At 36.8% G+C, this 25,156-nt stretch overlaps 1 pseudogene; it reads right to left on the reverse strand.

Moving 5' to 3' along the window:
• Positions 1-3,261: 3,261 nt before the first annotated feature.
• LOC107829828 (DExH-box ATP-dependent RNA helicase DExH12-like) lies at positions 3,262-10,045 on the reverse strand (annotated as a pseudogene).
• Between the last annotated feature and the right edge of the window lie 15,111 nt (positions 10,046-25,156).

Genomic DNA, 25,156 nt, shown 5'->3' on the forward strand with positions numbered 1-25,156 from the left:
CAAATCTCCAAGGTCAATTAGTTTCCCGCTTTGAATCAATTTTTATGAGTTCTCGGTGGTAAGACTTCACAGTGAACACTCCATTCTTAGTAACATTCCACCATAATGCATCTTCCTTCCCCTGATTAATCTCTAGTAAAATTTATGCAAGAATAAGTCCGCCTCTTACATTTCCCATTCAAAGAAATTTCTTCTAAACTGACAGTTCAAGCAAGTATCATTAAACATTTCAGCAATTAGAACATAAGTCCATAGCCTGAGTCTTTGCCCATATCCAATCCTAATGCTGATATTCTTGCTAAACTTCCCCCAAAGACGAGAGATCTGTTTCCATACAGCTAGTCCATAAGGTGTTTTTACAGTCTTGGGAGCCCAAAACCCCTCTTCCATATTTGATCTCCACCAGTCTTCCAGGTAGCTATCTTCTCATCATTGAATCTCCATAGCCATTTCCGTAATCTCACTTCTCTCTTCTCTGCATGGAATACTCTCTAGGTTTAACTATTACAAAAACCACAAAGGTATTGCCAAAATATAAATTTAAAAATTTTCTACGAAACTATTGTTAAATTATAAATTTGACAACTTTTCATACACATTTCACAAATAATGACATGCTTTAGTAGCGTTCATGAATTATTTTTCACTTCTAGCTTGTTCACAAGCGACACAAGAAATGTTCAAGTCTGAGGAAATTGGTTTTGCTGAACTGTGAAATTACCAGGTACTGTACATCCGAAAAGTAAAAAGGAGAATTGGGGTAAAGTGACAATACTACTTGCAAAGGTACCATATTTTCCTCCAAGCCTATCATTTTAGTTACATCATATAATCCTTCGACTCAGTAAGTCCCTATTTTAATTATCCTTCCTAGACAAGAGAAGGCTAAAGGTTATCAGTTTCACCACACCCTTAAGACTTAAGAGGCCTCTAAGAAAGGTACGAATTTACGTCTTGGAATAATGAATACCAGCACAAGAATGAAGGATCTAATAAGATTTAGTACCTGACATGGCAGGGGTTGTAAGAAGTTGAAATTAACTTTCACCTGAATGGCAAGCTTGATACCATCAGAGTCAATGGCAACCTTCCCTACTTGCTTGAGTAGATTTGAGCACCCGTCAGTAAATCAATAACATATTGATGCCTCAGTTCTAGAACTGATGCACAACTCGAGGCTCGTAGTCACCAACTCCCATTGATTTTAGCAATGTTTGGACAATCTTTGCATCCCTTGGCAAGTCCTCTTCTCCACCTTTAGCCATTTCTTTCAAGGTTCAACCTTACACAGCCAAAATTCACCTTCAGATTCGTTTTCTACACATCAGTAGTGCCTATTTAGTGCCAAGTCTAACAAAGAATTGCAGAAACTAGATCTCTCTACTGCAGATTCAGGAATCTAGTTCACAAATGGCCCAAATTGTGCTACTAATCATCAAATACCAAAAAGCTTGATCACAAATGAGAAGAAAAGCAATATCACTTATTTTAGTCGTTAGTATTCCTGGAAAAGAACCCAGCACCTGTAATAAAATCCAGCAAACAATTATTTTTTGTAAGTAAGAATATTTATACAGCACCCAGACCAGTTTTGAATTGAGGCGTTGTTGTTGTAAGAATATTTCATACACACAAGCCAAAGTAAGCGCTTAAGAGGACAAATTCTTAAGCCATCCTCAAGTCATTTACATCTTTTTGCTTAAACTAAGAGACCAAATGCATAGAAAAATATGCTTCATACTATTCATGAATATTGCTTCAAAATATCTTCTACTGCACTCTTGCCATAGACCATAGTTTGCTATATAGAGAGAATCGATGCAGCCAACCACAACTAGTTTGATTGAGGGGAAGTGAAAGTATGAGAAATATAACACCCTATACTTTTCCACACTAGTTGCAATAATATTTCACTCTATAATCAAATATACATAAAATAGAGTTCGAGGCGTAGAAAATGATCACGATTCACCGTGCCACAATTCTCTGCGCCGCAGCGAAATAAAGTTTGAGGTAGAGAAATCTGAGGACAACACATATTACAGAGGCAAGAGATGAAAAGGTAGAAATGGAAAAAGGGTGAGTATAGGGGGGATAATGGGGGAGACACCAAGAGGGATAAATGGCATGAGGAAACCAGATAAAGATGGAGATACGATACACTATTAGATTGAAAAAGGCCTTGAAGTGGGTCAAATGATTGTATCTAATTGGGTCTTCACAGAGTCACAAATGATATCTTTAAAACGAGCATTTTATTATTAAGATAGCAAAATAACAGGGAAAAAAAACAAATTACGTAGCAGTTATGGTTAAGCTAGCACCTTCCAAGTACACTACAAAAGTATCTCCTCCTTGTTATTAGGAAACTGAAAAATAATAGTACAAATAAATATTCTAAAAATACATTAGAATGAAAGCTAAAGCAAAAAGAATTCGTCAAACAGACAAGCCATTCTAAATATAAGAAAAAGAGCAATCCAACCAATATTTAGAGGTACAAAGTAAGAACGCCATAAACAGGACAAGAATAAAAATAAAATATAAATATAAAATGACACCCAAATTCCTTTTTACATGTACTTGATTCTATTGAGCACAAACAAATACTCAAACATAGTTTAATACCCAAAAGTATGTTAAATGGAATAAATTAGGTCGCCTTTATCCACTTCAAGAGGCGTGGTAATGGAACCCTTAATCTTTTGTATTTTATGAAATGCAGGAACACTGTGTTGTTGGACTCTCTCTCTCTCTCACACACACACACACTCTCTACCTTGAATTTCAGATATAAAAGTATAAAACCATTGAGGGAGAGAGCCGGGGAATGAAAATCAGAGACAAGAATTATTATTTTTCGTTTTTAGAAAAGCAAGCAGAGACAAGTGGCATAACACATATTTTGCACAAAAATATCTCACTCACTTCCCTTACTAATAACACAGGAAAAGAGCTATCTTTTCACCTTCAGCTTCTTACTGCTAATTTTAAGCAAAACCTTCCACTTCACAAAGAAATTAAAAATGAAATACCACTACAAGGATAACTGGGACAAAGAAAATAGGTAAAAACTAAGTTGTATATATCGGAAGATTCATAACACCAAGCAACAGGGAAGGGAGAAGACAGAAATCTCCAAGTGAGAAACACAATAATGATATCAAATGAACATAAAATGCCATCTTACCAGCATTAAAACCAATTACTAAAAGCTATAAAGCAGCTGCAGACAATAGAAATATATATATTTGTTTTTGAGAAGATGACATATTTGTAAATATATAAACAGGAACTACACAAAGCAGTGTAATCCTTCATAACTACAAAGCGAAATACAGACTGAGTTCCTAGCCCTTAAGACCTCACAGACAACAGAAAGCCACATAACTAAACACCACTAGCTTGTCTATACTCTAGAGTAATAAATCAAGCATATAGGGAAAGTTCTCAAAAAAGAAAACTACATCAGACTCTTTCACTGTCCTCTTTAATCATTGCCGCTTTAACATCAAGTGTAAGATTATACTCCTGGTCACAACCCAGATAAGAATCGCACATGAAATAGAGTGTGTAGGTCCTCTTTCCAGCTTCTGCAGGTGCAGAAAAATTGAGCTTGACACTGGACTTCCTTTGCAGGGTAACTCTCTTAATGGCCAGCAGTTGGCTGCTCTTTGTATCGCCGACAACAAGCCACCATCCTTCTTCCTTGGTTGTGGGATATCTAGGTGCAAAAACAGGTCCAACCTCTGTTCTACCCTCAAGATCTCGCTCAAGGGTTACCTGCACACTCACATTGTCTCCAGCACTCACATTATCACGGTTCAACACATCATATGTCAAATCAATGTTTGGAAACCGATTACAAAACCGGGCAACATCCATAAGCTGTAAGTCCGACATTTGCAAGAGCTCACGCCTCTCGTCATCTTCCATCTCCATTAAATCAAACACTGTTTCTATACTCTTTCCTGGATTTTCTTGGCACTTCTTAGCCAATTCATTTGTAAAGTGTGGAACCTGAAGAAGTATCGAGTCATGTTCCCACATTCCCTGTGTCACCATCTGGCTCACCTCCATTGCTATAAGTGCTAGACTAAGCCATTTGTTACTGGAAATAACATCAACCATTGCTTGAAGCAGCCTAATAGCAGAAAGAAGCACCTCTTGCTGGTCAGAAGCAAGATTTCCACCCACCACTTGCCTAGAAAAATGGGCTTGTAAAAGAGCATTAGCCTTGGTGTGAGGATCTGTGTATTTCGGATTCTCAAAGGAGAAACGCTGGTGATTAATCAACCTTCTTGTCAACTCCTCTTCACCTGGTCTTATAGGCAACCGTTTATACTCCGACGCTGAAGCCAATATTTCCAGTAAGCCCTTCAACTTCGTTTTGGAGGACAGGGAAGAGCTAAATCGCTCTATTGTCGTGTAACTGATATAGTAGTATGACGCTATCATGCCAAGGTTCAAAGGTGAAAGCAAAAAGTCATCCTCAACAGTAACGCATTTGCTTGCCTCCAAGTCACTGATAGCATTCTCCACCAGCTCTGAGAGGTGGTCCGACAGATGCCTGTGACTAACACCCTGCAGATTGTAGTAGTTTGGATTCTGTGGCAGCCTTCTATACATGAAGGTCCATGTTAGGTAATCCAACCACCTCAGCAATCAAATTGTCATGGACATAGTGTTGCAGATGGCTTTCAACTGGGAATGCATCATACAAGAACTTCTTGTAGTAGTCCTTGCGTGGTGTATGGCAAAGGATGACACACTTCCCACAGCTATCTACAAGAGGTCGTCTGGCATGACCCATCATCTTCAACAAATCAGTAACTGGATAATCAGTGTGCATATTTTCCCTACCATCATAGTACTGTGTTCCCGTCACCACCACCAAATGGGCAGATAGTGGTACTCCCCAACACATTGTACTGTTCATTACACATACTTGAATCCATCCAGTTTCAAACAACGTCTTCACTATTTCCTGATCAGTGCCGCTCAATCCGTCATGCAAGTAGCCCACACCATACTTGAGTGTCTCTTTCAGCATAGGTTCATTGATCCTCTCCACAAAAGGCTCCAGCTCTTCTGCAGATCGTAGCAGAAACATGGGTGTGTCTTCTCTGTCCATACTAGAATAACTCATCAGATCAACAGCAGTCAGGCGTGCATGCTTCCTCGTGGGAACGTACACAATTGCAGGCTTTCCTTTCCTTGCATGTTGGACAATTGCAGTATATGTGTGTTTTGTCATGGCTTGCATCCTAGCTTGAAAGTTGGCAATATCAACATCTTGAATGTGAATATCCAGTGGCACGGGCCTAATACCAGAAGGAAAGTTGAAGAGCCCATGAGATGTAGCCCCAATCCATTCTCCCAAATCCTTGGCATTAGCTAGGGAAGTTGACAAAGCAACGATGCGGATCTTGTTCTCAACCTGGCTTGAAATATATCTCATCCGAGAGACAATCACCTCCAGGATTGGGCCACCTTGACCACCAATAAGGTGTAATTCATCAATAATGAAAAGACTGACTTGCTGAACATGCTTTCGCTGTTTCCAGCGACGAGATAAAGCATCCCATTTCTCAGGCGTGCTGATAATTAACTGACCCTTCTCTAACAGCTTCAGATCTTTGGCAGTCTCCCCAATTAATTTAACAACTCTAATTCCCAGAGAGTCTCCAAATTTCTTCTTCCAATCACTGAACCGCTCCTTGGCCAGAGCCTCTAGTGGAGCTATATACACAGTACGACTGATATTATCAGGTCCTTTCTGATGATTCCTCAATATGGCAAATTCAGCGCAAATGGTCTTCCCACTACCAGTTGGAGCTGCAACCAAGACATTGTCATCTGAATTGTACAAAACGGTGAATACCTGAGTCTGAACCGGATTGAAATGCTTAAAATCTTGATAAAGTGCTTCATATGCTGGATGCCTCAATGCAGTAACTGGCAGAGGTTGTAAGTCTAGTAACTCAGTGGGAGGAAGATATTTTTCTGGCAAAGTCAGGTGTTAGGAAAGAGACTGGCAAAACAGTCTCAGACCCTAGCCACCTGTCAGAGACAACACGAATGAAATACTGAAGGGGCAATGGCTCATATATTGGGACTGTGAAGTTCAAAGTCTGGTCTTTATCAATATACTGCTTCTTCAGCATGAAATATTCACGATGAAGAATATATTCCCCATCATTGTCTTCAACAATCACCCAGAAAGGTTTTACAAAACCATGGACCGCGTCCTTCCACTGGAAATCCGGTGTAATGGTCAATTCTACCCTCAAGACTGACCGGGTAATTGGCTGAACATGTGCTGCGAGGTTCAGCTTCGGGAACTGATGAATACACTTGTGTAACATTCTACCCTTCTTCGGGAACCGGATAAACTCTCCCAACTCTTGTGATGAAAGATCGTAATAACGCTCCCAAGCAAGATCTTTCTTCTCCAACTTCATCAAGATCTCATTTGAAATGTCGTGGAATTGGCGGAGTGGTGTTTGTACGCTCCACATCCTCTTACTTATCATTTTGCACCATTTCAAGGTCTTCTCAGCTAACTTAGCCCATCCTCTCTTCAGAACAATCTCAAAAAGGGCTCGCATCAGACGTGCAGCACTTTGAGATATATAAACCATGTCGGATGATAGAGACAACCCTTCAAGCTTCAGCCGTGAAATATACGCCTGCAGTAGAACATTGATCTTGGTTCTAGGCTCCTCAAGACTCTCTTTTATCAGAATAGGGACACGATCTAGAAGCTTTGCCAATTCTATTTTCTCATCTTGTGTGACTGTTACATATTTGAATTCCTCACTGAGAGAGAAAAGCCTACAAAGTTCAATATCACCCGTGATGGGCTTCAAATGCTCATTGTACGTGGAAATTGTCCCATGAGTTATGTAATAATAGCTCGCAATGCGCCCCAGGTCAGTCACCTGGAAATATCCACTTCTCTTATCGTACTTAACGAAGTTACTCTTGTCCAGCAACGTAGCAGCAGAATAAACCAAGTCAGCACGCCTTCCCTCCAAAGCATAATCAGTTTCGAGGGCATCCACAGCTAGACCATAAAGTGTGGGATTCTGTACCATGCAAACATAGAGGTAAGTATATAGGAGCCACTTGCATGCCTCTTTGACATTCTGTACTGTCCCAAGAACAATCTCTGCATTCAATTGATCAGCCAACTTGGATATAAACTGACTTTCAATAGGAAGCTGTTGATTCATCAAAGAAAGATAATATTGCAGTTCACTGTGTCCAGTTATGATGATTCCTTCACCATAAGTGTCATATTGAGGCCTTCCAGCACGGCCAAGCATTTGCATAACATCAAGAGGACTGAGTTCAGTCCATGCTCCTTTTTCAGGATTGTAAATCTTGGTACCTTTTATAATGACAGTATGTGCAGGTAAATTTACACCCCAAGCTAAAGTTGCAGTTGAGACCAACACTTGCACATGTCCATCAGCAAAAAGCTCCTCCACAAGCTGCCGATCAGTTCTGACCAAACCCGCATGGTGAATTGCAAAACCATATGGTAAAAGATCTTTGAGATCATTGCTCTTGATAAGCTCAGTTTGAGATTGTAAAATTTCCCGAGTTAAACCATCCTCCTTCAAAAACTTAGTAAGGGTGTCATTACCAAGTGCAGCATGCCGGATTGCTTGAGCTGTTTTAGTTGTTTCCTTCCTAGAATGAACAAAGATAAGCACCTGATGCTTTCCTACAACACTAATCACCTTCTCATAGCAAATATCATTCATCAACTGGAACCTCTGCAGTGGCTTCTTAACAGTAATTCCAATATACTGTTGAGCCAACGGTACAGGTCTATAGCTATTGTCAAAATGGAAGAGTCCTTTATTCAGATCAACTCGCAAAAACAAAGCCACATCCTGATAATTTGGAAGAGTTGCTGACAATCCAACAAGCCGAATATGCTCTTTTGTGATTTCAATCTGTCTGATAGTTCTTGCAATGATACTCTCCAAAACAGGACCTCGATTGTCATGCAGGAGATGTATCTCATCAATAATAACAAGTTTAACAAGCTGCATATAGGTGCGATCGCCTGACTTTCTAGTTATAATATCCCACTTCTCAGGGGTAGTCACAATAATTTGAGTCCCTTCAATCTGTTGACGAGTTAATGTTTGATCACCGCTCAACTCTTTCACCTTGACACCGTAATGTTCCAAACGCTTGGAGAGATTGCCAACCACTTCAGAAACAAGGGCTTTCATAGGTGCCACATACACAATCTTATAATTGGTGTGGTTGAATGATCCATCTAAGTTGCGGTTTAGAGCGATTTGCTGAAGTATAGTGAGCATAGCTACATTGGTCTTCCCAGCACCCGTTGGAGCACAGAGCAAGATGTTCTCTGGGGAAAAGAGGGCAGTCTCATATACTTTACTCTGAACCCTATTCAATTGGGTCATCCCACTGAACGCTGGTTGAGCCCACACCGGAATGGAGGAGATCTTCACAAGCTCTTCTCCAGGGGCTAGTGGCTTTGGCTTCAGTGCTGGCACGTGAACTTCCTCATACCCCTTCTTATGATTCCTATAAGACCCCACTGGAAGCTCGCATTTTGTATTTGCCATCGACAGACTACCTTGATGAAATGCAAGGCTATCAAGATCAAGCAGCAGGTGTTGCCCCATTAACCAAGCATTATCATTATCTCTTTCACCATCTTTGAGATGCCGAGCCTCTTCCCTAATGTTTTTCTCCAAATTCAGCTGCCTCTCTTTTGCAGTAGCCCTAGTAGCGTGCAACTGCTCTAGTACCGCGGCATGATCCGGCCCCAACCGCAACATCTCTTGTTCGATTTCCTTCCTTTTCGATTGGTCTTCAGCCCGTGCAAGACGGGTACACCATACTACCTTTAGCCGGTTCCGCAGAAGATATTTGATGAGAGTGAACTTATCAAATTGGAGATGCAACAGTAGCTTGGTTTCTACTTCACGATCATCACCTTCAGCAAGAGTTTTGAGAACCTCTTCAGCAAGCTTTTGGCTCTGTTGCGGATCGATCTGGGGCTCATAAGCTTGAGAGATCTTTCTTTGAAGCCAATAAGCATCTACGTCCTGAACATTCAAGGACATTCCGTCATCCGCCTCACGCATCTCATAATCAGCAATGATAGGCATAGCACTAGAACAGTCGGCATCCAGCACATCATTGTCCTCATCCTCTTCATCATCAAGGTCACTCTCTTCTTCTTCTTCTTCATTCTCCTCAAACTGAACAGCTACACCAACATCATCATCCAGAGGTGCATCGCCATCGCCATCACCTTGATAATCAGTGATGAGTCGCCCAATCGACACCAACTGGTCAAACACCTCATTTGATACGGAATTTAACAGGTTTTCAATCTGTTTTTTCTTCTTATCAGGGTTGGTAAAGTAGTCATTTTTTAAGACAGCCAATATCTCATCAGCTGCAGCAGTAACAATATTCAATGGTTGGTCACCAAGTTGCTGCTGAATGAGGCTGAGCAGGGCCTCATAAGCAGCCCTCGTTTGCTTGGTTTTAGGCTGGTAAACACCTTCTTCCTCAGTTGAAGTAAGAACACTTTCAAGTAACCGTCTCTTCTTGCTTTGTCTATGCCAATCAGAGACAAGTAGTGGTTCGCGCTTCCTAGCAGCCTTGTCAGGTCTACCCTTGTAAGCACGATCACCAAATGTTTTGGGGTCTATTTTCCCATAAAGAGACTCAGGTGAGTTGGCTCCGTATTCATACACTGCTTGTGCTTCCAAATGGCCCATCACAAAACCTACACCTAGTTTGAATTTGAATTGGAGGGTTTGAATTTGAATTTGAATTTGAATTGGAGGGAGGGAGAGATTCTGAATTGGAGGGAGGGAGAATATAAGGGATGGAGTTGGACGGAGATCAGGTTCAATATATATACTAGTTGGCGGAGGAGCTCAATCCCAATTCCAGTTGGCCTACATTGCCGGTTTCAATCCCAATCCCAGTCGGAATTGGCGGAGGAGCTATGCGGTTTCAATCCCAATCCCAATTCCATTTGGGTTAGAAAAAAAAGCTTTTGAGTTCTAAACTGGCTGAGCCTACAACGGCTCTAACCTTAACTACGGGAAACAAATAAATTTAGACCAAATAAGCATTTAAAATTATGTCATGATTTATGTACTAACTTAAAATTAAAGGTAATAATATAAGCTCCTAAAAGTAATGAAACCTAATTTTATTTATCTAATTCAATAAAGAAAAAAATATTATCCCACACAAGTTTTAATACTGTCTTCTTGATTGTGAAGTAGAGATTCTGACTTAACAATATGCAAGGATTACAATTTATGAATTTGTAATGTTGATATTAATAATGCAGAAACTATATGTAATAAGAAACTGATTACATGAAATGTAGGGATTAATACTTTGTTCATTAAAATGTAGGGATTAATACTTTGTTAACACTAGTACTTGCACAATGCACGGACATAAATAATGTCAAATTGTGATTTATTTATTTGGATTTTATGCAAATAACCTAAAATATAAATTATTCAAATAAAAATGATAGATATTAATTAAGAAGTAGGACATAAAATCACTTCTCAACTAGTGGATAACTTGTATTCTTTTTCTATATGCAACGATACAACTCTTTGATTTTAGTGCTTGCATTTTATTTCTTGATTAAAATTAAAAATACTAAACATGTCTTGTTATGATCTGTCTTATTTAAGTACATTGGATCATATTATTTCAACAAAATTCTTACTAACCTTTTGTTTTTCAGCTCAAATTCAAATAAGTCTTATTCTTCTATAGTTTTATATATCTTTTTATGTTTTTGTTCTTTCCTTATAGTTATTGCATTATTCATTACTTAATATTGTTATATTGTCATGTGATCTTTTATTAGCTTTACCAATTTACTTAATGTCTTACTCTTTTTTTTTTAATATCTTGCTTATTACCATTTGAAGGAAAAATGTTTTATTATAAATTCTAATTAGTTTTTACGGTAATGTTCTACCTATAATAATATCACTTTTTATTTTAAATTTAACTTTGAATTAGTATAAAATATTAATACATAGTTCTTTAATTATTTATTTCAAATCTTTGAGTTTTCTTATAATTATTTTTATATTATGTATAATTAAATTTCTTTCTCTTTAGTTTCAAGATACAAATTTGATTTTTAATTTTTTTATAGTAAAATTACCTACATGAGATATTTATTTTATATTTTTAAATTTTTTAATTTGTTATCAATTTTTTTTTTCTTTATCTAGGAAAACTTCAATTTCGTGATCCTATCTATAGTTTGAGCGTTCTCATCATAATGATAAGAAACTTCTAATCTCAAGTTTTGATAGTATTTTCCTTCCATTTATAATATTAAAACTTTTTGAATTCTTAATTATTTTTGTTACTCTTATCACATTTTCAAATGACTTTTTATTGACTTTTCACTTCATTTAATATTATTTTTCACTACCATCCTTTAATATTATATAGATAGATGTGTAATTTTTTAATTTTAAAATAAATATTTATTTTCTTTTAAAATTATTGCTCAAATTTTTTAAATTATTTGAATTTGTAAATAAAATTTTTAAGTGTTGTATATTTACTCTATTTTATTTTCTAAACTAATTCTTAATATAAATTTTCTCATATTATCTCTAATGTATTTTTTATTATTCCATTTTATATTTTATATTTATATATTAGACTTCAGTTATGTGGCCTTATCCATAACATGATCTTTTTTATCATAATATTTCTCATTTCAAATTAAAATAAGTTTTATTGTTTTTGTAGGAGGAAACTTTTTATCTTTTTATTTGTTCCTTATTTTTGCTATTACATTATTCAATACTTAATATTATATTATCACGTGGCTTTTTATTAGCTTGTTTAAATTTAATATTTATTTCTACTACATTTATTTTAATATAATAAAGATGAAGCTTGAAAATTATTTCAATAGTAAATTTGACTCTATTACTTATATTCCAAAATATAATTTTCTTATCATATTTTAAAAAAACTCATCTCAAAGTCAAATAAGTCTTATCCTTCTACTTTTTACATTGGACTGTATTGTCAAAATATCATCTTATGCACTCAAACTTAGACTAACCGTGCTCAATTCAGATATTAATTATAAAAAAAAAAATTATTTTCTTATTTATTTAAACACATTATATCTAATTGCTAAAACAATATTTTCACTATTATTTATTTCTTACATAATGTTTCCAAACAAATTATGAAATGAAAGAAAAAGGATCATGTGGTTAGTGAATAACTATTAAAATGGGAATCTTTATAAGATTTGACCAATTTTCTTTAGATTTTGTCCTAAAAGATTCAAGTGACTTTTTATTAATACGCCACTTGACTTAATATCAAGCTTGACTATCCTCTTTTTAATATAATAAAATCTAGTATAATATAGATAGGTATAGATTTTTGCAAAACTATCAACATGATTTAAAAAGATTTTTTTCCCATATGGAGGATGATATAATAGGCAGAGGAATAAATCTAGAAATGTTGTTTATCTTGTTTATTTAAATTTTTTTATCTCTTTTAAACTTAATGTTATTACCTAATTTAGATAGCTTTATCCTAAAAAAGCCAAGTGGCTTATTTCTAGCTTGTCACTTGACTTAATCACATTGAAAACTAAGTGGTTATCAAACTAGAGAATTTGGCCGCATGTTGTGAGGTTATAATAATATCATTAAATTTAAAAATAATTAATTATCAATTCAATCCAAACAGGAGAGATAATATTTATTTATTTGTATGCATATAATTAAGAAATAATTAGAAATTGAGCTTAATAATTGCAGTTTTCATTCTCAAAAACATTTTGTAAAAGGAAAAAAGAATTTTAAGGAGATTTGTACTTTTGTGTGGGGGTGAGGTGTGCACATGTTGGTTTTAATACATAATTCTTAGTTTAATTATAAATTTGTTAGATGAATTTGATTTTTCATTTTCTCTAAATAGTAAAACTTCTACTAATAAACATGAAATGAAAAGTAGAAAAAACTAAAAATAGAAAAAACCCATTGAATTAATTTTTCTTCCCTCTGTTTTTTTTTTTGTTTTTTAATCTTTATTCCTATCTTATACTTCTCTATTAAAGTATTATTTTCTTCTTTTTCTCCTTTGACTTTCTTTTTCTACGGTTGCTCTTTTAATTTGCTTCCTTAAATTTAATTTTTGCAATTACTACGCCAAAACCTTTAAAAAGGGAAGAAATTTTACCAAATTTGATTAATTTTCAGAGTTACTACGTGTACGCCTTAAACAAAAGGAAACATGAAGAATAAAAATTATTGTACTTCTAATTGGGCGAAATAAGAGAAAAATGACAACAACAAAAAAGTGATGACAAATAATTGTCATTTTGGTTTTGGAGAAGTGTCACGTTATCTCTCTATAAATCAGATATAAATTGTATTCTTCACACAATGACCAGTAATCTCTTAGTAAAACCCAACAAAGTATAAATAACTTCTAGACCGTATTTTTTACTCTACAAATAAAAGTTAAAAAATATCAGAAAAATGCTTGTAACGCCTCAGTGACCATTGCAATACCCATGATCTAAACACACAAATAAAAAAAACAAATGACTTGGAAGTGGAAGTTGTATATAAAATACGAAGCAATACTGAATCAACTTCATTAAATAAAAACTTATCAAACTTGTCCATGGCTAGTGGAATTTGATATATAAAAAGATATTTATAATATAGTATAAAATATAGTCTCATATACATAAATATAGTATGATATGTCTAAGCGTGGATACATGAACATATGTTGAAATATTTGGTCGTCATTATAATTTCAACAACATGTGATAGGGAATATCATTTAAGACCAAAAAAGATTTGAAAACTCACCACAATATCATAGGGATGAAATGAGAGACCACTATATATAGTTGGATTGGGAATTGGCTAATCAAGTAAAGAGTTGAAAAGGGCAAAATATAATACTCCTAACAAATTAGATACAATTTAATACTCATAAATATGTAATTACTTCTAACGGTTGAAAAAATTAAAACAAAGACCTTTTATTAGATTTGTGAAAAAAGAAAATAGGAGTGGGAATTTACCAGATAAGTCGTTTCTGATTTGAAATGCTAATACTCCCTTACATGTACTTGATATTTTACATATCTTAAGTTGCAACCTTTGCAAACGGATGCAAATTCATGACTAAGTAACAGGACACCAAAAAAACATAAATGCGGAGATTACCCTCCAATATCAGTTTTCCGGGAAAATAGAAAGCCTTAATTCTAATAGAGTGAAAATTATACTTTAGCTAATGAATAACTATATAATATTGTAGAGCTCGTAGTTACTAAAGGCAGAATATTTAGAGTTTCTTAAAGCGCACAAACCTTAGGGAGAACAACATATTGCATATTGGATTGCTTCAACTGGAAGTAATTTTTAACGCTTCTCTAAAAAATACCAATTAGGCGTAGCCAGCACTTACGAGCCAGTATGACAAAAATAGATGCAGCAAAAAACTAAAAAGAGGGCCTTCCAAGCGAAAATAGAAGGAAAAGAAAAGAAGAATAACTCTAAATTAAATAATTATACTAAAATTAAGGTAAAAATCTAAAAAACCCAGAAAAAAGATAAATGTAAATGAAGGCCAAAGAGAGGTGCCACCTCACTTTTTCATTTTCCCTCCTTTATATATATATATATATATATATATATATATATATATATATATATATATATATATATAGATGCTTTTTCATTTTGCAGCCAATGGCTTATAATCAACCCATAAGCGAGTTGATTATGCGCCCACTCATGGATAATAAACCAAGAGTCGTTGATTTAAGGGAGCTGATTATCAATCAGACGTGAATAATATACCAATAATAGTTGATGATTGACCAAGAATGTTCGATGATTAACTAAGCATGTTTCAAGGTTTAGACTTTAGAGGTTGATAATCGACCACGAAGGTGGTTTATTTTGCATCAGGGATTACTTAATCGACCATGATGGTGGTTCATTGCGCATTGGTGATTGATTACTTAATTGATCTTATGTAGTTGGTTAATGGTATCGTTAAATCATTAATTTTTTATTAAAATATTCTTTCTAAAATATATTAAATTTTTAATTATGTGACTGTTAGTTGATTTCATCATCATGTAAGAGAACAATTGACAACCATTAGTTGATAATCGATTAAGAAGAAGGTCAATGAGCGAACACTTATTTATAATCGACCATGAGCCGGTCAATCACTTTGCTCTAACAATAAACTAAATGCAAACCATGTCAAGAAAAGTTCCATAAAACAGCACCTTTGAGTTGATACCATTCAACATTTGAAACATCCCAACATTACTTGTCTAACATAGCAAACTAGATAAGATAATAACTTTACGAATTTTTTATCCAATAAATTAAATGTTTAAGACAAATGATATTCAGCATAATTCCACGGCATACATCTAACTAAACAAGGCATCACACCTACTTGATTTTCTTCTTCGGCCTCAACAGGCTGCCGAGCCCATATTTTTTCCTCCTGCAGTTAACAACACGAAGAAGCAAGCGAGCATAGCATTTGCAGCAAATCATCTTATCCTGGTTGTACTTCCTAGCCATCAGAGATGGCTCAATAATCCCTCCACGAAACCTCAAAACCAAATGCAAAGTCGACTCTTTCTGGATGCAAGAGTATGTCCATCTTTGAGCTTCTCTCCAGCGAAGATTAATCGCCGCTGCTCTGGTGGAATATTTACCTAATCCTGAATCTAAGCTTTGACTTTGTCAATAGTGTCGCTCGATTCAACCTTTAATTTGGTCCCTCGCGTTTTAGCTCGCGACGCGCAGCTAGCGCGAGGTGCTACACATTGCGACACGCGGTGTCCGGGATTTGAAGCTATTATGTCTCCTTTTTTTATTTTGGACTTGGTTATTTAGTCTAGGCTTTTTCCTATACCTATAAATGTCCTTAAATACATATTTTTATATAACTTTTGACCGAAGGAGAGCACAGAACCACCGTGGAGGCCCGATTTCATCTTTTCTTCCACCAAACTTAGTAATTTTTATGTTTTTTTGTATGCTTTGTTGTTTGGCTATCATGTCTATGTGGAGCTAAGCTTCACGTTCGGGGGTTAGAGTTCTTTCATGACTATTATTATTCGGATATTGATTTTGATTTGTTGATTTATCGTATTAGTTTATTTATTCAATCTTGCACTTAATTATTTGATTGCTTGATCACCAATTAAATATTATCTATGAATCTAGAGTTGAACTCGAAAGTGAGAATTCTAGGTTGCATATAGGATTGAGTAGAGCAAGTTCTTGAACCCGGGCATGAGAGAATAAATTCAAGTTAGGATAGACATATAGTAATTGCCTTGCTTGGTTATTATACGGGAATTACAAATGCATTCTTGTCGATTCTAACTCTAGAGACATATACGCGTTGAGTTAGCTTGAATAGGTGAGTAAGAACTCGATAGATTCTTATAAGTAATATTAACCCCGATAACCAATAAACTAGATAAATTAATTAGTCAATTCAATTGAAGAATACAATAAGATTGTTATATAGCCCATAACCCTAGATCGATTTATCGCATTAATAACATAAAAATCTACTCTTCTTTTGCTCAAAGTTTACTATTTTTTTTTATTCTAATTAGTTTAGAATCAACACTTCTAGGTTTAATGCTTGTTTAATTAGGATATTCTGATTTAGTTAATAGTTGATAACAAGTCCTCGTGAGTTCGACATCCGACTTCTAATCACTTTATTACTTGACGACCGCATATATTTGCGTACGCGTTTGGCCGCAACAAGTTTTTGGTGCCATTGCCGGGGACTTAGAAATTAACCATTTTTCTAGATTAGACATTTACTTTTATCTTTATATTTTTTTTCTTTTTATAAATATTTTTCTTTTTATCTTTATAACTATTTAATTTTTCTCTTAGTGTGTTTCTAGTTCTCTCAGCATGATATCTAGAGATAAAATATACGGAGGTAATGTTATTGATGAAGATGCTTGACTGACGAATGACTTTTATGGATCGTATTTTTGGTTTTGTCTTAACCTGATCCCTTGGAGGTCTGAATTTCAATATGGGAGTAAGGCTTGGTATTGTCATGACCCCGAATCTCACCCTCGGGACCGTGATGGCGCCTAACATTTCACTTGCTAGACAAGCCAACGTTAGCTAAGTTGTTCATCCAGTTTTAATTATTCAAAATAAAACATCAATAAAAACAAACTGAAATTGTCTAAAACGGAATAATAAAATACCAACTACGATCTCTAAACATATCCCAGAATCCAAAGTCACGAATACATGAGCAATTGGAATACTACACATATGGTGTGAAATAAGGTACAACTATTTGAACTAGATAAACAATAAAAATGGATAAAGAAGGAGACTCGTGGGTTGCGTAAGCCATGCAGCTATACCTCAAGTCTCCAAATGTAGCTGAATCCGAGCAGAATACCACCAGACGCTGATGGGATCAACACCAGTATCTGCACAAGAAGTGCAGAAGTGTAGCATGAGTATAACCGACCCAATGTACTATCGAGCCTAACCTCGACTAGGTAGTGGCGGGACTATGACAAGACACCTACCTGAAACCTGTACGGGTATATACATAGAGCAACAAAATAACAGGTAGGAAAATTAAAACATTAACTGGGAGGGGACATGCAAAAGGGGGAATATCATAAAAACGGCAAGTACGAAATCAAAAAATAACATCTTTCGATATAAGCATCAATGTAACCAAGTAAATCACCAATATGGGAATCAAATAAGCAATAAAATAAAAACGGCACAGCATCACCCTTCGTGCTTTTACTCTTGTCCTCACCATGTAATATCATTAATAAATGGTACGGTATCACCCTTCGTGCTTTTACTCTCAACCTCCCATAATATGATAAATGATGATAAGCAATCAAATGCACGACATCACCCTTCCTGCTATAATCCTCACAACTTGTCAATAGATGATAATGAATGCAAATAAGATACGACAATACTCTTCGTGTTTTCATTCTTCCTCACCAAGCAATAATACAAATTCGGTTTAACATTGCAAGGCGGAGAGAAATTTCACTATGATTATAGTGCCATGATAACAAACTCAACTTTAAAAATTCCCTAACATCTTTAAAATAAATAATAAATACGAGGCGAATAATTAAATAAGTAATAATCTCACCTAAGCATGGAAACCTGTAACGATCCGACTGGTCGTTTTAAGTATTACAATCCCGTTTTCCCATTTACTGCTCAAATTGGGCTTTACAATTATTGTGTGACTTGCCGGAGCAATTGGTTCGGGTCCGGTGAGGTTTTGGAGCTTAAGTTGAAATACTTGACCAGATATTGACTTATGTGTAAACGACCTCAGAATTTAATTCTGATAATTCCAATAGCTCCGTATGGTGGTTTTGGACTTAGGAGCATGTCCGAAAAATTATTTGGAGGTCCGTAGAGGAATTAGGCTTGAAATGCCGAAAGTTTAATTTTTGAGAAGTTTGACCGAGGGGTTGACTTTTTGATAATAGGGTCGGAATCCGATTCTGAAAATTGGAATACCTCTGATATGTCATTTATGACTTGTGTGCAAAATTTGAGGTCAATCGGACGTGATTTGATAGGTTCGGAGTCAATTGTAGAAATTAGAAATTTCAAAGTTCATTTGGCTTGAATTGGGGTGTAATTCATGGTTTTAGCGTTGTTTTAGGTGATTTGAGGGTTCGACTAAGTTCGTATGATGTTTTAGGACTTGTTGGTATATTTGGTTGAGGTACCGAGGGGCTCGGGTGAGTTTTGGATGGTTAACGGGTTGGATTATGGACTTGGAACTCTGATGGAATTATTTTGATGCACCATCTGGTTTCCTTCACCGCGTTCGCGAGTGGAGCCTCGCGTTAGCGAAGAGGAATTGAGAGGCTGGCAATATTTTCTCTTCACGTTCGTGAAGAGAAGAATGCATTCGTGAAGCGTGGACTGGGTGTGCATCGCGAACGCGAGAGGTGTTACGCGTTCGCGAAGAAGAGAGGAAGTAGCTAAGGACCCCAGGCTATTGGTCTACGCGTTCGCGATGGGTTGAACGCGTTCGCGTAGTGAGGGGGAACGAAGCATCGCGTTCGCGATGGGTTGAACGCGTTCGCGTAGAAGGCATTGAGGCAGAGGCATTTTGTGCTTCGCGAACGCGAGGGTGATGTCGTGTTCGCGAAGGAGGAATTTGGACGGGAGCTATTTTGTGCTTCGCGAACGCGAGGCACTGACCACGTTCGCGAAGAAGAAAAGCCTGTGCAGTGAGTTTAAGTTCTGACGGATTTGAGCTCGGGAAGAGGCAATTTTCGGGAGTTTTTTAAGGAAAATAACGGGATAAGTGATTCTAACTCGGTTTTGATTAAATTACACGAATCTATTATTGTTTTTATCAACAAATTAGTGTTTTGGGTTGAAAATAGTAGAAACATTCATAGATTTTAATTGAGGAATTGAAGGCCGAGTTGTGGTCGGATTTGAGTAATTTTGGTATGGTTGGACTCGTGGTTGGATGAGGGTTCGAATTTTGTGAGATTTATCGGATTCCGATACGTGGGCCCCACGGGTGATTTTTGGGGCATAATTTCGGAATTTTGGGAAAATATTTGTATGTTGATATGGAATTAATTCCTATTATTGTGAGCTGAATCAAATTAATTGTGACTAGATTCGAGCAGTTTGGAAGTTGATACACGTAGAATGGAATTTTTGGAGTATTGCTTATCTTGCTCGACATTGGATTTGACTTGTTCAAGGCAAGTAACTCTTCTAATCCTGGAGCTGAGGGTATGAACCCTGAATGTATGTATTATGTAAATCGTTGGGAGGTGACGCACATCCTAGGTGACGGGCATGTGGGCGTGCACTATAGAAATTGTGACATAATTGTTTCTGTGGAATTTTGTAGTTAAATGATCTTGGCATTTTCCATGCGGTTTTATGAGTTAAAGATATTGAGCTGAAAAGCATATTAAAAATCATGTTGAGGCTATGTGCCAGTATTATTGGGACCCCCAGAGGTCATATTGTTGTGAATTATTTATTTTAAATTGAAAATTTACACTCAGTCATATTCATGTCATTACATATCATATCTCAGTCTCTGTTATTATTTATTGATGCATCATATCATCATTTTGGGTTGTTTTCATGACATTGTGAGCCATGAGAGAGAGACTGGAGAGATTGATGACTGAGGGAGGCTGGGGGCCTGATTGTGAGGATATATTTGGGATCGGGCTGCACGCCGCAGCATGCCATGTTGGCTTTATATATATTATACTATTGCACATGAGTTGGCCGTGCGGATCTAGATATTTATATTATGGCACGTGAGTTGTCCATGTAGCACGTGATTTGTCAGCGCTTATAGCGCTTGGGCTGTAGGAGCCCCTCATGAGTCTGTACACACCCCCAGTGAGCGCAGTCGACTATAAACAGGGATCGAGCTGCACGCCGCAGCAGGTATTGTATAGCACTGAGTGATTGAGTGTGCTGAGCATAGTGAGAGAGAATGCGAGACAGTGAGATTGAGTACTCTGAGTGTGTGAGTACATGAGTACAATCTATGAGATACATTGCATTGACATGCACACATGACATATATGCATAGAGATGTATTTTCCTCATGTTGTACGGTATCACATTATTCATGATTTCTCACACATGTTGACAGATGGGCATAGTTATGCATTTGTTTTACACTGGTTGTCTTGAAAGAAAATGAGACATTTTATTTATTATTGAAAGAATTTTGGAAAAATTACTGTTTTCAAACTTATTCATATTTTTGGTAACTTCGATAAGCGATTTGGGGTTTTCCACTGATGTACTTGAAAGGCGGAACTATTTTCAGAAGTCATGATTTAGCTGAGCATTTATTCTTTGAACTACTTCTGGTATTACTTGTTTAATATTGTTATGAACTATTGTTGGTTATGGAAGTTGGACTCTGACCTTGGTATAAGATCGTCACTACTTTCAACCTAAGGTTAGGTTTGTTACTTACTCAGTACATGGGGTCGGTTGTACTGATACTACACTTCTGCACATTGCGTGCAGATATTGGCTGTTGTTGTAGCTGTGTTCGATGGTTGCCGGATTTGAAGATGTGCCTGCGTTTCTATTGTAGCTACCTCTTGTTCAGGTTAGCCTTAGATTTATAAAAGCTATATTTATGTATTATTCAAACAGACTATGTATTTATTTCATTTCTGCTTTGTATACTCTATTCTTAGAAGCTCATGATTTATACTACTAGTTCTTGGGGAAAAGTATTGGTTTTAGATATTTTCTTTTAATTAATTGCCTCATTAATTTCATTGAAATCGGATAGTTGGTAATTGGCTTACCTAACGGGTTGGGTTATGTGCCATCACGACTAGTTGGAATTTGGGTCGTGACAAGGTGGTATCACAGCCCTAGGTTCATAGGTTCTACAAGTCATGAGCAAGTGTCTAGTAGAGTCTTGCGGATCGGTATGATGACGTCCATATTTATCTTCGAGAGGCTACAGGGCATTTAGGATATATACTTCCCATCTTTCTTTCCTTATCGTGCGAGATTGATTCAGATTAGGACATAACTCTTTGAATTCCTTCCACATATTCGTATGCGCACATGAGCGCTCAGTATCAGTTGTGCATCACCGACTTATTATTCTATGAACGAGGTTCGAGGTGAGTATTCTGTGTTTTGGTGATAGGCCAGTCTAGAGGACTTGAGGCCATGGTTAGACCGCAGTTTAAGCTTGGTAGCTTCAGTTATAACTTGTACAATTGGACTCATATGTCCGGTAATGACCCTACAGTGGAATTTGTGGCTCGATGAGCGGTGGAATGGCGGTATGATGGGTATGATGTGACCGTGGGATGTGTTAAGACGATTTGAATGTGACGAGAAGTGTTTCCTTGAAATGTAAAGAAATGGCCATTGGGTGCTTGATTTTCATTTTAATGTGACGTACAGTCTCGAGTATGAATGTTTTGAAGGATCTTTCATATTGTTAAATTTTGGGGTAAATTTCATGTCTGGTAATGAGTTTGGACTCAGATTGACTAAGTGATTGCATAGTAATTGTGACTGCGAAAAGATATAACAAGATGCCAATTTGAGGCTAGGGAGGTGGGTTATCTCCTGGAGAGTAATCTACGTTGGTGTGTTCCTTATATGTGAGTGGAGAGTTACTTTTCCGCCAGCAGGGCGTATGTGTGAAGATTTGAATTTGAATCTGGCTGAGAAAGTTGACTTGAGTGTCAAGAGAATGATTACGAGCTTAGCAGATGATTTGGGGTATTTTTATGGTTGGCGTTGTATGAGCTTGAGAAGAATTTTTCGTTGAACTGACGGAAGTATTAGGGCAGTAGTAGAGTATGGATATTGTGAGTTATGGAGTGTTTAAATTTATGGCTTTGAGCCAAGTGGGGGAGCCTGCTGCAGACGGCTTAATTTCATGGTTATATATTAAATTTTAGTTTTGGTCTGAGGCATACTTGTGGATTAGTTATGACTTGCAGAGATGGAGTTCGAGAATGACTTGAGTAAACGAATTCTTGGATACGGGTTATATTGTACTTTATGAGTATGTGAAAATCATGGGATGAGTGAGTTGTTATTTTCAAAATATGTAGTACGCACGGAGTATGAATTTGATTGGGGGTATTAAAGTAGAGTTACTTCTTTGAGTGTTGTTGTGCTAATGGGGCAGGTGTCTTTTGACCCATTTGGGCGGTGCAATTAGATTTGAGCAAAGTGGGTGACTCCCGAGAACATTCTAGTGGGTATGAGAATTATATAGAGCAATTGAGAAAGTTTTCGGACTTGCGTATGGTTAAAATCTGAGATTTTTGTTTGATGGTGCCTGGACTTGCGGGAATTCTATATGACTATGGATTCTACACTTTTATATAAGGAAGGTAAGAAGAACAATTTCAAATTCACATAAGGTATTCTCAGAGTAAGGGTTACAGTTGTAGTAGTTTTGAAGGTGCTTAAGAAAAGTACAATTGCTTATGGGCCGTAGGGCATTGTGGTTCTATGTTAGGTTGTGGGCTGAGTTGTGGTTAAAGATCGTGGTGTTTTAGCAAGGAGGAGTATCAATTTGGAGGCAAATTCGGAAGGGATTCGGAGAAATAGGACAACTGGTAGTAGACTGGACCAGTATGGTAATGGTAGGATCGGTCCTTTGGGTAATTATGGCGTGGTAAGACTTTACAGATGCTTTGGTGGTAATATTCTTGGGTTTGGTGACCTGCGTGGCTTGGTTGAGTTGGAGAGATTCGGTCCTGATGGCTTGGTTGTGCAAATGGATTCCAAAGTATTCTTGATGGTTTTTACCGGTGTGGAAAACATGTTGTGTATTGTGATTTCCTCATGGAAAGAAGCAAGAAAAATGTTTCTAACTAAAAGGGTATGTAAATTATTGGTGACTCAGAGTTGATAATGGAATTCTTATGCTTTTCACATGATGGCATAATAGATGTGGTGTGTTGTGTGGGATTAAGGTTGGCGTGTGCAAGGTCATGGTTTGGCTTTGAAAGGAAGGTCATAAATTCTTAGAGGGCATAAATAGTTTTCGATGTTTAGATGAATGCTATAACTATTTGGTATTGCATGAGTAGAGTGTACATTTCAGAAGGCGCACTATATTTTGAATTATGGATATTTCATAGGTATTGCGGCATTTTCCTCGTTGATCGACTGCTGATGTTCAAATTTTACCTTGTGGCACAGAAGAATTTTAGAAATATTCCTTGTGGGGTGATCGTGTATGAGAGATGTGTTAGACATTCAGGCAGTAGAGATGGGACCAGAAATGGTGGTGCGTGTGTTCTATGGATTTGGAGACTAGGAGTTGTCAAGAACAAATTGTTTCATGGTTGTGGACTATGAAGTTGTGGTCGGAGCTAGCCAGATGATAGAATATATTATGATTTAGTCATTATGGATTTTCAAAGGGATTTTTTTTTATCTATTTGTGGGTAACCAGAGTGATTTGGGGGTCCATTGATAGGCCCAATTAGGATGTGTATTCTACACCAAGCAGGGATGGTTGGCTCCATACTGCTATTGTTGAGGGACGTGCCATTCGGTTGATGTTGAACTTATTCGTTATCTAAAATGATCTGTGAGTTACTCCTTTATGCTATGAGGAGTTGTGATTCATTGGTTATGTGCACAGATGGTGCAGTTCTATTTAAGCTTTATAGCGGAATTTGAGAATATTTGGGTATTGCATGAGCGATTGCGTAATGGTTATGTTCTTTCAGCTTTTGTGTGGCATTTTTGTCCTCTGCCTCTCTGTGGTTATTTATTTTGAGCGGGGTGGCTCGAGGTATATATTATGGACCAGGGTTTGGATGGGGTCACGCATTGCAGCAAAGTTATGTTAAGGTATGAACCTTGTGTTAGAATCGGGTGATGGTTCTACGGTGTATGATGAATTTTCAGCATTTTGTTGTGGTGGTACTTGTTAATATGGCGAGGCAATTCTCTCATTTGTGTCATTTTGCATGACTGGGTACATTTGAATTGTTGCTTATTGGTGCATGGATTGCTCGGGTTGTGGCTCTGAGTTATATTGGTGCGGTATGTCTATGGAACAATTGTATTTAGTAATATAAGGTCATTGGACCTAGAATGGGTAATATTAGGTTTGATTTCGGTATATTTGGGAGTATAATATTGAGAGTTGGCTCAAAAAGTGATTATGGTTCTGGTTGGGTGAGAGGGCTCCGTGACTTATTGATCTGGTAAATGGTCATGAAATTTCGCATGTTTCTTTTATTATCAACAGTGTACGAAGGTTTTGGGATGCGGTTTGGTTCGATATGGGTTTAATACTAGTATTTGGTTGGTTTTAAAGTAGTCACTGTGGTCAGGAATGGTACTATGAGCATGCGAGTTGTGTAATATGTTAGGTGATTATGTCCGTGGTTATGGTTATGGTTATGGCTTGATACAGCACGTTCAAACTCATACACGGTGTAAATGTAAGATTCGTGTCTTGAAAGAAATTCTAAAGGTTGAAAATT

The sequence above is a fragment of the Nicotiana tabacum genome, chromosome 12, assembly GCF_000715075.1.
Source record: "Nicotiana tabacum cultivar K326 chromosome 12, ASM71507v2, whole genome shotgun sequence".
Taxonomy (NCBI): domain Eukaryota; kingdom Viridiplantae; phylum Streptophyta; class Magnoliopsida; order Solanales; family Solanaceae; genus Nicotiana; species Nicotiana tabacum.